Genomic DNA, 11,963 nt, shown 5'->3' on the forward strand with positions numbered 1-11,963 from the left:
CAAAAAATTCGAAATAGCCATGGGAGATGAGGTGATGGGACTCATAAGCAGCTTAAGGCACTATTAAAGCCTTCTCTCCTTCTCTTATTTTGAGTCAAAGCATTTCAATTAAAACATATTACGCATACGCCACGTTGCACGTTAGTGGGATAGAAGCGGATTAGGAGGCGGGCTTAATAGCTAAAAATTCATCAGAGAATGTTATTAAAGATAGTAATGAATGCTTGAAAAATGTGGCGAGTAACGCAGTTAATGTATATATTAATTAGAAAAAAAGAGAAATATGTCACATGAATGTTTTAGGACATTCTGCTTAAAGCTAAAGCTGTATCATAAACGATAATTGAATTCATTCTGGCGAAATTGCTGTAGAAGCTTGCAGCCATTCCAGTTGCCATTAAAGCATGTGCACTTAAATATGTTTAGTTCAATAACACAACGTTATGAGATCCTATAATCCGGCAAACACAGACCCTCAAGTGACTTTGCTGATGTCACAAATTGCTGGTCAGAGTTGCGTATACGCCATGTTGACTTTCACAAGCTGCCACACTAAATGCACCTGTTCAAAGCTCGGTCTCCTGCTGTGTCATCAATAACTAACGACCATAATCCTGGTCACCCGCGGCTGCTTCTGTCTCTTGTTCCCTTGCCTTAGTTCTCTCCCCCATTGTACATTTTTCGTTGCCAAGCAATTGGAACGGAGATGAATTCAGAGCGGTAGATTGACTGCAACGGAGGGTCGACAACAGATTAACCCTTGGCGAGCTGCTTGATTGACTTTGTTGCGCATGTGCAGGAGGATCACCCTCCCGAAAAAAGGTTCCGAACTTGCCCCATAACTGTACTTGTGCAAAAAGAAACTAAACCGTATTCAGAGCATGACCATCAAACAAAAGGGGGAATCCTCATCGCAAGATAGAGTGGCACTACAAAGAAGAACTAAGAAAGTGAACGAGAGTCAGAGGGGAACATATAGAGATTGCATTCCAGGTCGTATAAAGGGTTAGCTTTGTCTACGTTGCAATTTTCAAAACATTTCCATATGTACGTTTTTTTTCTGCTGCTGTCGCTGGTCTCGTTCAAATGCATCGTAATGAATGTCATCCGTTTCACTTTGAATTATGTCATCCACTGTGACACACATTTGCAAACACTACCAGCTCGGATACACACACCCATGTGCAATATATAAAGTCGTATATATATACAATCATATATGTAAATATAAACATGCATAGCCCAACCAACTGTTTCTCATTAGCCATAGAAAATGACCCCTTCCTTCCTTCGCCTGGCTCCCCATTTGGTCTTCGGTTTCATTAAGGCTTTGTTTCCGTTTTTGTTACACAAGAGTTTTTGCTTTCTGAAATCGAGACGGTTCCAATAACTGCTTAGCTATAACATAGATAGAATAAAATAAATAGAATAATAGTAGAATTATATCTTTTGTGATATAATTATTTCGCTAGGAACAAGGGTGCAGTGAAGTATATAAGCAAATTAACTTTCCAGATAGATGTAATATATATTTCTTCTATTTACTTTATGCAGTCTATACATATATAATAATAATTGGAGATGATTCCACAAATACACTGAAACGCAGTGGATTACGGAATGTAATTCTACACCGCACCAAAACAATAGAAACAATTTTAATCGTTAAAAAAGTGGACTAACCGACAACAATAAATAAATTCTCACAAGCCCCTGTTTAAATGAGCAAAATTTAAATTGATGTGAAAAGCTGGTGCTGGCACAAAACCATTACGGAGCAAACATATACTCAATAAATTTTAGTACAACTACAAAATATTGCTACATTTTTTACTTTGTTTTTTGTTCACTATAAAGTATTGCCAAATAGATAGTTGGTGTTAATTAATATTGTGTGGTATGGTGGCAGTTTATTCGACCGTCAAATATTTATTAAATTTTTATACGACTTTCCCGGGTCATCAAAGTATCAATGTAGAGCTCTCAAGTTGGGTAAAATAAAGTAATTTTCCTTGTTTTTACACGTTGGGTGTTTTAGTCTTGTAGATAGATTGAAGATAAAGAAGCTGCTTTCTTTACCTTCGCTGTTACCAAATCAGATGAAGGATACAAACTAATTTTCAGCGCAATTTTCGTGCCTTTTTATTATTAAGTGGATCGCTGGCATAAAATGTAACCAATATTGCGGGTTTCAATTCCATCAGATGGTATCATAAAAATAAACCCAAATTGCTGCCTTCGTTCAACACCGCCAGATTCCTTGTAAAAGCGCAGAAATTACATGAAAATTATATAGTAGCTGTCCTTAGTGCTTCCTCCGATCTTCAGTTGCTCTCCAAGTTGCTAAATTTAACGGTACAACTAATTTATGCCGCCAGCGAAAGAAGAAACTTCTAAAGAATTGGCCCGAAACAAAGTCAGAAAAACAGACAATGAACTCCAACTGCACAGAACTCGACTGAAGGCGGAAGTTCGCCAAAGAAGCCAATTGAATGCATCGAAGTTGCATGAAAAAGGGAAAGAACGCAAAACAAGTGCAGTTCAACGAGTCTTTAAAGTTTTGGTGAAAGGGACTTGTCGAAAAATAAAAGGAATGTACTTTTACTAAATACTTAGGAAATATATATATAACTACTTATTTTTTATATAACTCTGAATAAATAACTTTAAAACAATTATAATTCAAAACTATTAAGAAGTAGAAGGTATCAGATACTAATAGGTATTAGAAACAAAATGAAAAATAGAAAGGAGCTTGAAACAATCATGAAGGAGAGACTGCACTTAATTGGCAGCTGCCTTGAGGTGGCCAACAGAAGGAGCAAGGAGTCAGGACGAAAGGACTAAGTGAAAGAACTGTAGCCGGATAGCAGACACTTTTTCCTCAGCTTCTTGGTTAGATTTTGTTTGTTTGCTATACACGGCGTATGCGTAATTAGATCTGTGTATTTACATTAGCTTCGTTTGCTAATTGGACTAAAGTTGCTTAGCGCATCGCACTCGGAAGCTAACAAAGACAGCAAAATAAAATTGGTGAAGCGGTATCTGAAAGCAGTACACTTAAAGAAAGTTGGGGGTATGCTTAATTTTTTATATATGTTTATGTTTAAATGTTTATGTTTAAATGTTTTGTTCAATTAGTATACATGATATTTAAAAATTACTTTTTGCTTTGCCACATTGAAATGTATCTCGACTTTTATTGATCTTGTTGGTTGGTGAACGAGATCGTTAATTTGAAAATGGTGTGTAGCTTTTATTTGGCATTTATTGGCACATTCTAAGGTCCGTTTAATGGCATAGGATTTTCCTTGGTGCAAGACAGACATTGGCATTGAATCGTTGTTGATAATGACGAAGATGAAATTCAGGTTTTGGCTTTAAACGATCCTCGACCCCGGACTGCTCGCCAGAATGTTTGCCTTCTCTTTGACTTTTGCAGACCCCTTTTCGTAGCCCCTTCCCACTGAGCCAGTGACGTTGCATTCATTTTCTGCAACAGCCATGAAACGAGTTTTTGCCACCGTTCTTCCCGCTTTTTTGCCGCTTCTTCACGCCGTCTTCCCCCCTCGGCACACATATTTACATTCTTCTGCCACTCCCCTCGTAGCCCCCTTTCCCCAGCCTAACCCCGTTTCGAACCCCTTTCGTACCGTACCGTACTCCCCTTCCGCTTGCCACGCTCTATTGGACTCTTGATATGGTGCGACTTTGGTTCGTCTACCTTCTGGCTTTTGTTTAGTTGCCATGTTGCATAGGATTTTGAACCCGTTTCGCTCACCCCCTTTCTGCCACCAACCACCGCCCATGGCCCATTGCATGTGGCGTCCCTAACCTAACCCAACTTTTTAGCGCAAACGCTTTTGTTTCTCTGCTGTTTTGTGTTTGTTGTCTTTGCCCTGCACGTTTGCTGGCTGTCTTCACACACACACACACACACACACAACACTCATAAAAGGAATGGAAACCAAAAAAATAAACCATATTTTATGGGTTTTCATTGGGGAAATTGCATTTGTGGCTATCTCTCATCGGAGGTGGCATGTGTTAATTGTTCAATTAACCCGATTTTCACCGAAACTGTCGACATTTTAGTAAAGCTTTTCACATCTTTTATAAACATTTATTAAATGTGTCAACAGAATCTAACTATGTCTATGTATGTCCCAAGCTTGAAGTCACTTTGGCTGGAAAATCTTATATGCACACTCAAGATATCTAAAAGATGTTCGAAGAACACTTTTGGCCTTTAACCCAAATTTTGTAACTGCAAACTTATACCATAGACATCACGGCAACTAATTAAATTTTCAGGAAAAACTTTGTTTAATTTCGCCACTTTTCCACCTTTTTGCACTGGCATTCTGGCATTCTTGATAACTTTCCTGCCTCTTTCTTGCCACCAAACTTTGGCATGTCAACTGCGAGAGGTGTGCTGCTCCCACAGGAAAAAGATCTCGTTTTAATGGAAATAATTGCAATTTTGTGCCAAATTTATGACCGGCACCCACGCACACTGGCCGAAAAGTCGAGCAGAATCGAAATCTCCTGCATTCGCACTCATAACTCACTCAAGCCAAAGACAACGGATGCTCTCTCCCGCTTTTCTGGCATATGAAAATTTGCAAAAGTAATTTGTGGCACATGTGGGTGGGCTCGGAACAAATGCCAGTTGTGGGTGCCACAAGAGAGCGGGGGCGTGAAATGCAATCAACTACAATGAGAAATTACGTGCAACAAAAACGTTAAGGCAACAAACAAAAAGACAGCGGCAAATGTGTGTAAGCTGCGCGTATTTCCTGTTTGCCTGTGTGTTTGTACGCAAATATGCAAAGTGAATGAAATCGTCAGCGGCCTCGCCAACAAAAATGCACTCGAAGAAAATACTGGAGTTTTAGCTTGTTAAAATGGATTTCACAACAAACGTATATACTAAAAAATTATTTAAGTTTTTAAGTTTATCACTCATAAAAACACAATTTATGGTTCATGAGTAGTACAGTCAGAAAAGCTCTAAAAATTTTCAAAATAATTTTTTAAATAGCCCAACAAGTTAAGCAATCTTTTCTTTTATTCCGAAATAATTCGTATCTTACAATGCAAAAAATGTAAAGCACAAAAAGCTAAAGCTGAAGAGAGCCGAAGAGCATCAGCGACTCTCTTAGGTTCTCTTCATCGCGCTTCGCTGCTGCTGCTGCTGCTGTTGCTGCTGCGCTGCAAGTTGCGTGTCATTGACCTTTGGAATTGCATGTTGCTGCTGCTGCTGCTGCCGGCGTCGCTTTTTCGCTTCCTCGATTTCGCTTGTGTGCCGCCGCTCTCCTCTGGCTACGTCATTCTACGCTACTTCGCAATGGAATACTGCCACTGCCACATTGAAGTTTTTTCATCTTGCCACATGAGGCAGCCTGTGTCAGTGCCTGTGCCTGTGTCTGGTTGCTCACGTGCGCCCTCTCTTTCGCCCGCGCCGCCCGTCTCGCTCCCACCCTTTGCGGAGTGCCAAATTATATCAAGGAAGGAATACTGTGCCGCTTATCTTCCGCCTCCATTGTTGCTCCCGAAAGTTATTTCAATATCTCCGGGGTGCCTCACTCCCCGCCCCGTTCCTTACAGGTTTTAATGCGCTTTTTTCGTCCAATATCGGGGGATTTCTTTCGGTTTCAATTAGGTGCTTAATCTTCCACTGAGAAGAATTATGCGGAACATCTTTTATTTCGAAATAATGAAAAAGAATTTCACATCGGTTCGTGGCATTTGTATATGCTCTCACAAATAAATTAACGCTTTTACAAATTAACAGAGGATTTTATTTGCATTTAACTAACAAAGAACTTTGAGCTCGATTTTCGAAATTGAAAATGATATGCAAATATAATCCAAACACGTGCAGGGATTGACCAATAAAAATGGTTTAGGCGAAACGCATTATATGTATATGAAATGAAAATAGTATGTATTTTAATATTTGAACCTGATGCTAATAGTAAAGGAAATTACTAAAAAAAAAACTATCGAAAAGAAAATAAAATTCAATAAAGCCCTTCACCATTGTTCCGCCACTGAACCATTGACCATCCGGCGGATAATTCGCGACAAACTCCAAAACCAAAGCAGCTGAATGAAGGGAAAAAGTTTGCCAGCGATTGTCTGGAGACTCTTGTCTCAGGGTTTTCAGTCGCAGAGTTTCCGAGTTCATTGAACGCCTTCGCCTTCGCCATTGCCTGCGCCCAGACATATAGCAAACGCAAACTCAATAAGCGAACGCACGAGCAAATAAACAGCAGCCAATAAGAGATACGAGTGTGCAGATACAAATCGCAGCCAAAGATACTCTTCTCCTGCTGTCACAACAGGCCCAAAAGAAGAGCCCAAGACGGCGAAGATGCGTGGAAGACGCAGCGGCAAAGCCGAGGGAACAGGTTGAGATGGTCCCAGCCTCAAGGGCCGTTGGGATCGATCGATCAATTGGTGTTTGTATGCTGGATTCTGGACCGGATTTGGTCGATCCTTAGGAAACCGAATGGCAACAAAGAGATTTAATTTCAAATATTTCTTAGTTTGGTTTTTACTATCAAATAAACAGTAAATTTGGAATCTTAAAATAAATAGGACAACGACTAGCTTTAGCTATGGGAATTAAAGAATATTTAGGAGTTAAAAAAATGTAATTTAACATGTTTGTCTAAGGAAAAACAACGAAATTAAATCCACAGAATCTCTAAATCACAAAACGTTGAGAGACACGCGTCATCTGCCATATGATTTAATTGGCGACAAAAATATTGCACAATTGTGGGCCTGCAGCTAACAGCCGAGCGACAAAAGGCCAGTCAAAACACGGCAAGTGCGGCTGTCCCAGGCCCAGAAACAGCACAAAAAGCCAGACCCAGACCCAGACTCGGCCATAAAAAGGAGCAGTCAATGTACCCAAAAACCAAAAAGAAGAAAAATATAAAAACAGGCAAAGGAAACGTAGAAAGAAGAGGAAAAACAAAGCAAAGTTAGGAGGAACCGTAGCATGACGCGGCAGCCATGACCCACACCAACAAACAGGAAGAGCGGAGCGAAAGGCCAAAACAACTTTTGGCCAAAAAGCGGCAACTGTAATAAAAGTGCAGGAACGGTGCGAGTGAGATGGCAGCAACCAGCGGGAGCGAGAGGGGCTGTGTGCATAGAGAGCGAGCATTTACTCGCTTCAACGCCAAATTTCAATTACAATTACCAACGCGATGGAGAGGACGAAAAAGTCCAGGAAAAGTAGAAAGTTTACATCACAGGATAAAGGAAAAGTGCCTGAATCACTAGTCTTTGTAAAAAGATTGCGACTTTAGGAAGTACTTACTTTTTCATTTCTAAAAATATATCTCATGTTTCATAATAGTAAGCCTTCTGAAGCAATAAAATATTTCTTTTAGCTTGCATTAATTTTATTCAATATTCACTTCAATATATCTTATAATTTACCGAAATTTAAGGTATATTTGAATATTTAATTTAGAAAATCTGGCTTATAATAAAAATATAGAGTTAGGTATAGATTTTGGTTCATTGTCCTTTACAATCGCGTACTTCATATTAAATTAATTACAATCTAGTTACCTTAAACTTATACGTGTTCTCACAGTGTAAATGTTTATGTTGTGGGCCAAAAGGAGTTTGGCGGCTTAGAGTGAATGAAGCATAAGTGAGCTGAACTGCAGATGGAGGTTCGTGCTCCGGATTCGCTCTGCTGTTGCTGGATCCGTCGTATAGTCGTATATGGCCATTAAAAATGGCTGCTAACATGGCTGCGAACAACACTCACACTGGCGTACACAGAGAAAAAGAGGAGCATCAGACACTGCGGAAGGAGACACATAAGGCACACAACAACACAAACAAACGTGGCAGACCAACACAAACGCCACTTGGGGCAGCATTTAAATCGGAGCAGCTCCACGAACGGAGTTGCAAAACAGAACGCCCAAAGGTTAATCAACTCTGCAACTCTCGACTCTCCCATCTGAAGTACAGGGTTGCCATCGCGCAACTCCGCATTTTGCTGTTGTCTGTGGCAAGAAAGGGCGAAAAAGGGGGCTTGTTGCAGGTGAAGGGGTAAGCGGTTGGAGCGGCGAAGGCCAAGCAGCGGAGTCTAATTGAATTGGTTGGTTGGATGATGTTGACTCTGCTCCACTCTTTTCTGCCCCCCAACTCCAACTCCTGCTCAGTTTTCTCCCCTTTCGACTCCCATGACAATGGCATTGAGTAAGAATCACAGGTCTCTCTGCAAAGAGAGCCCAAAGAGTTAGAAGTGCACAAAGAGTTCAGCGTATTGCATAATTTCGTGCAACTCCAACACACATAGGCGCTTTTGATCTGTCTGTGTGTAGGTTCCTCGCTCTGCATGTGTATGCGTGTGTGGCATTGGCTTTGATTGTATGTAGGAGCTTTGGCCTTGGTTTTTTGCAACGCTGGTGTTGTCGTTAATCGAAAAATCAAATCAAATATCATGCATTTGGATGATTTCCTCATTAGGAGCCAATTGAGGATAATTAATACATCAGAGATCAAAAATTATTATAGTAAAAAAATGTTAGAACGTTTTTGCGGCAATCATTTGTGTGTATAAATTGGAAAAAAAATATCTATTAATTATTTTAAATATAATTGTAAGTAGAATAATATATTTCATATTATTTACTCAGTCACTTTAATAAACTATCCCAACACGGAATATGCTCAATCACTGGAAATTAACATTGAAAATGTCGCAGTTTTAATTTAATTTTCTGCTGCCAGCGATAAATGAAAATTAATGGCAAAAACGCAGCTTGACAAGCAGCGAGCGAAGGAAAAGCAAACAGTTTCCAGATGATTGCATCCAGCCGACAGGACGCAAATGAAAATGTATTTTTGATTAATGAGCAAAGGGCCAAAGGATGACGCTTTTTTCGAACGTAAATAACTAACTTTTAATAAAATTGGTCAGCAAAAAAATTAATTTCAATATGAGCAGTAAATTTATCAGGGTAGCACACACGGCGTATGGGTGATATTTTTGATAAAACTAATGTTAAGTGAAATAGCAAAGGTAAACACACAGAGAGTGCTACCGAGAGGGTTAAGAGAGCTGAAGAGAGCCGAGAACGAGTTGCAAAAAAAGCATGTTGCAAAAATTTGCAGCGCTGCTCCGCTGCTTCTGCTGCTGCGGACTGTTACCGGTTTTTAATAGGAAGGAAACCAGAAAGCAGCCCCTCATGCTGGTATTCGTGTGCTTGTGCGCTGGTGTGCACTGGTGTGTGTGTGTGTAGCGTCTGTCTGCTGTGAATTTGTTGAGGCAGGTCCTGGCTGAAATACGCGAAAATAGGTACAGCCAACGAACTGCGCTCCAGACGACTGTCTGCTACCACCGAAAGAAGCATTGAAAACATGTGGAAAAGTGGCAGGGCCAATGGGTGAAGACGGCTAGAGAATCGCATCAGCAGCAGTACCCAGAACCGAGAACCCAGAGCCCAGAGCCCAGAACCCAGAACCCAGAACCCGGTACCCCCACTAGTACATATGTAGCATGGTAGCTGCAACATGGAACTGGCAACTGGGAACAGGGAACTCGGGACAACAACACACATATAGCCAAAACACTCGATAGATACAGCCGCAGTCGCCGCTCTGCCGCCGCTCAGCCGAGCATAGTGGCATAGCTATAGCTTCAGGTTCAGCCTCAGTTTCGGTTCTGAGCTTCAGCTGCAGCAACGTTTCCTCACCCAATCCACATCTGCACATAATATATATACCACCAACTGTATATACCCCTTCTTCGTGCAGCTTACATGGTTAGCTTCGCGTCGAACTATTTCCTATGTTCCTACATTTTTTTTCGGTGATTCTTCCACGTTCGTGCAAAAAGATGAATATGTAATGCAATTTTTCCATCGCTGGCTTTTCTTTGTTGCAAATTGAATCGAACTGCAGCGAGCTGGCCGATCGGCTTACGTGGCCGCGGAGACAAATCTATGGGGGATTAGGCCAAGTCAAGTGGAATTGTTCTTTCACAAAGCTCTCTTTGCTGTTTATCCATGGTCAATGTGCAAACAAGTAATAAACATTCGAAGATACGAAACGTTTACCCTAAGTATTATTTGAGAAAAAACAATCTAATATGGATTTTGACAAATGCAGTGACATTAATTCTTTGTATTCTCTTACCTATCTCTTGCAGATTATCCCAAACTTATGTGAAAACAGTCAGCAAATAGTCAAAAGCAAAATGCTAATCGAGGTGGTAATAACGAATAAATTTAATATTCATTAGCTTTTCCCTTATCAAATTGAATTCAATTTGAGAAATTAAATTTGATCTTTTCATTTAAAAATTAAATCATATTGTTTTCGTATTGTTTCGTTTCTGAAATAGACTTTCCTTATTCCGCGGAAAAGCTAAATAATATAATTTTACCCGAAAATATTCTTTCTGTAATCAATTGGATTTTCTTTCAGATTCCTACAACTGAGATTGCCTTAATGAAAGATCTGAGTTCAAGGTAACTATTGTTCTACATTTTATAGTTAAATATATATTAAAATATTCCTTTAACTTTACAGTTGACTCAGAGGATCCCTATCTATTGTTCTTCCGGAATTTCACAACTTCACTTAATGGATAAAGGCGTTTCATCATACAAAAGGGGTTGCTTTTTGATTCATCGAGACGAATTGAAGTTCACGACCGCCGTAATGATTTCTTATAACTTGAAATGGTGCATACTTACATATGGACCATTAACAGAAACCCGTAAATCCGAACTTGTGCTGTTTTATATCTGTTACAAGACCGGCATTATGGGAGTCTGTCAATGCAAACAACTGGTTTTTGGCAACAAAATCAATGACAAATCTAAAAAATCAAATACTGGCGGAGTAACGAAGGAGTTCAAGTATAATACAAAATAAATAACTACTAAAGTAACCGCTGACTAAATAGAAGATCAACAGCGATCCATTTAACGCCAAACGAACTATAACAATAATATGAAATATTTAAACCAGCAATAATAAATCATAAACCTAAATTAAACTAAATATCCAGCATCATACAACTAAAACAAAAACTGCATAATAAGAAAACTGATATGATATAACTAACTCCAGTTTAAATTTGAATAACAAAACAAATTAATTAACTTAAATACTCATCTTATGTATATTTTATTTGACAAGCAAATGTAATATTTTTCCTTTAAAAGCGTTTTTAATATGATTTCTCCGCATTATTTTTCTTCTTGTTTGCCAAAATCTTTTCAACCAAAAACCGAACCAATGATATCCAGAAGATCCTTTAAAAACCAAACCACCTAGCAAAAAGGACTACACCAAGGACCTTTTTCTCTCTGGCAAATTGAGGTAGTAGGTTGTATAGTAGTAATTACACATCATACTATACAATGTGCTAGCTTTCTTTGCTTGACTACAAGCCGCATTTGATTAAAGAACCCCAATCGAACTGCACCACTTACTAAACCCAATCCCCAGCCATACAAAAGTTGGTGGTGCAACAAAATTTGATTGTGGGCAACAAAGAAAGTGTTCCGAGCCGGACTATTGTTAAATTTCATTACGAATGCCTAAGTATGTAAATGCAACCGGGCATATGTAAATATTGGCATTGGTGACATGTGCAAATGTTTGTATGGCTGATTCCCTGAGACCCTAACTTGTGACTTTTAATACCAGTTTCACAAGTTTTGATCTCCGGTATTGGACGCAAACTTGCTGATGTTAGTAAAAAAAAATAAGGCAAAGACGAATTCTCTTTCGAGGCACAAGTATCGGAAGTTCAGAGAAGTTCTCCAGAAGGTAAAAGCTTACACAAAACTATTACAATCTGTACTCCCTAAGATTAAAGTTTCTTCAACAGAAATATGCCGTTCTGCTGGCTATGATTGATTGGATATTGGACTGGATTTATTGACCCTTTCATTAGATGGTTT

This window comes from Drosophila mauritiana, chromosome 2L, assembly GCF_004382145.1.
Source record: "Drosophila mauritiana strain mau12 chromosome 2L, ASM438214v1, whole genome shotgun sequence".
NCBI lineage: Eukaryota > Metazoa > Arthropoda > Insecta > Diptera > Drosophilidae > Drosophila > Drosophila mauritiana.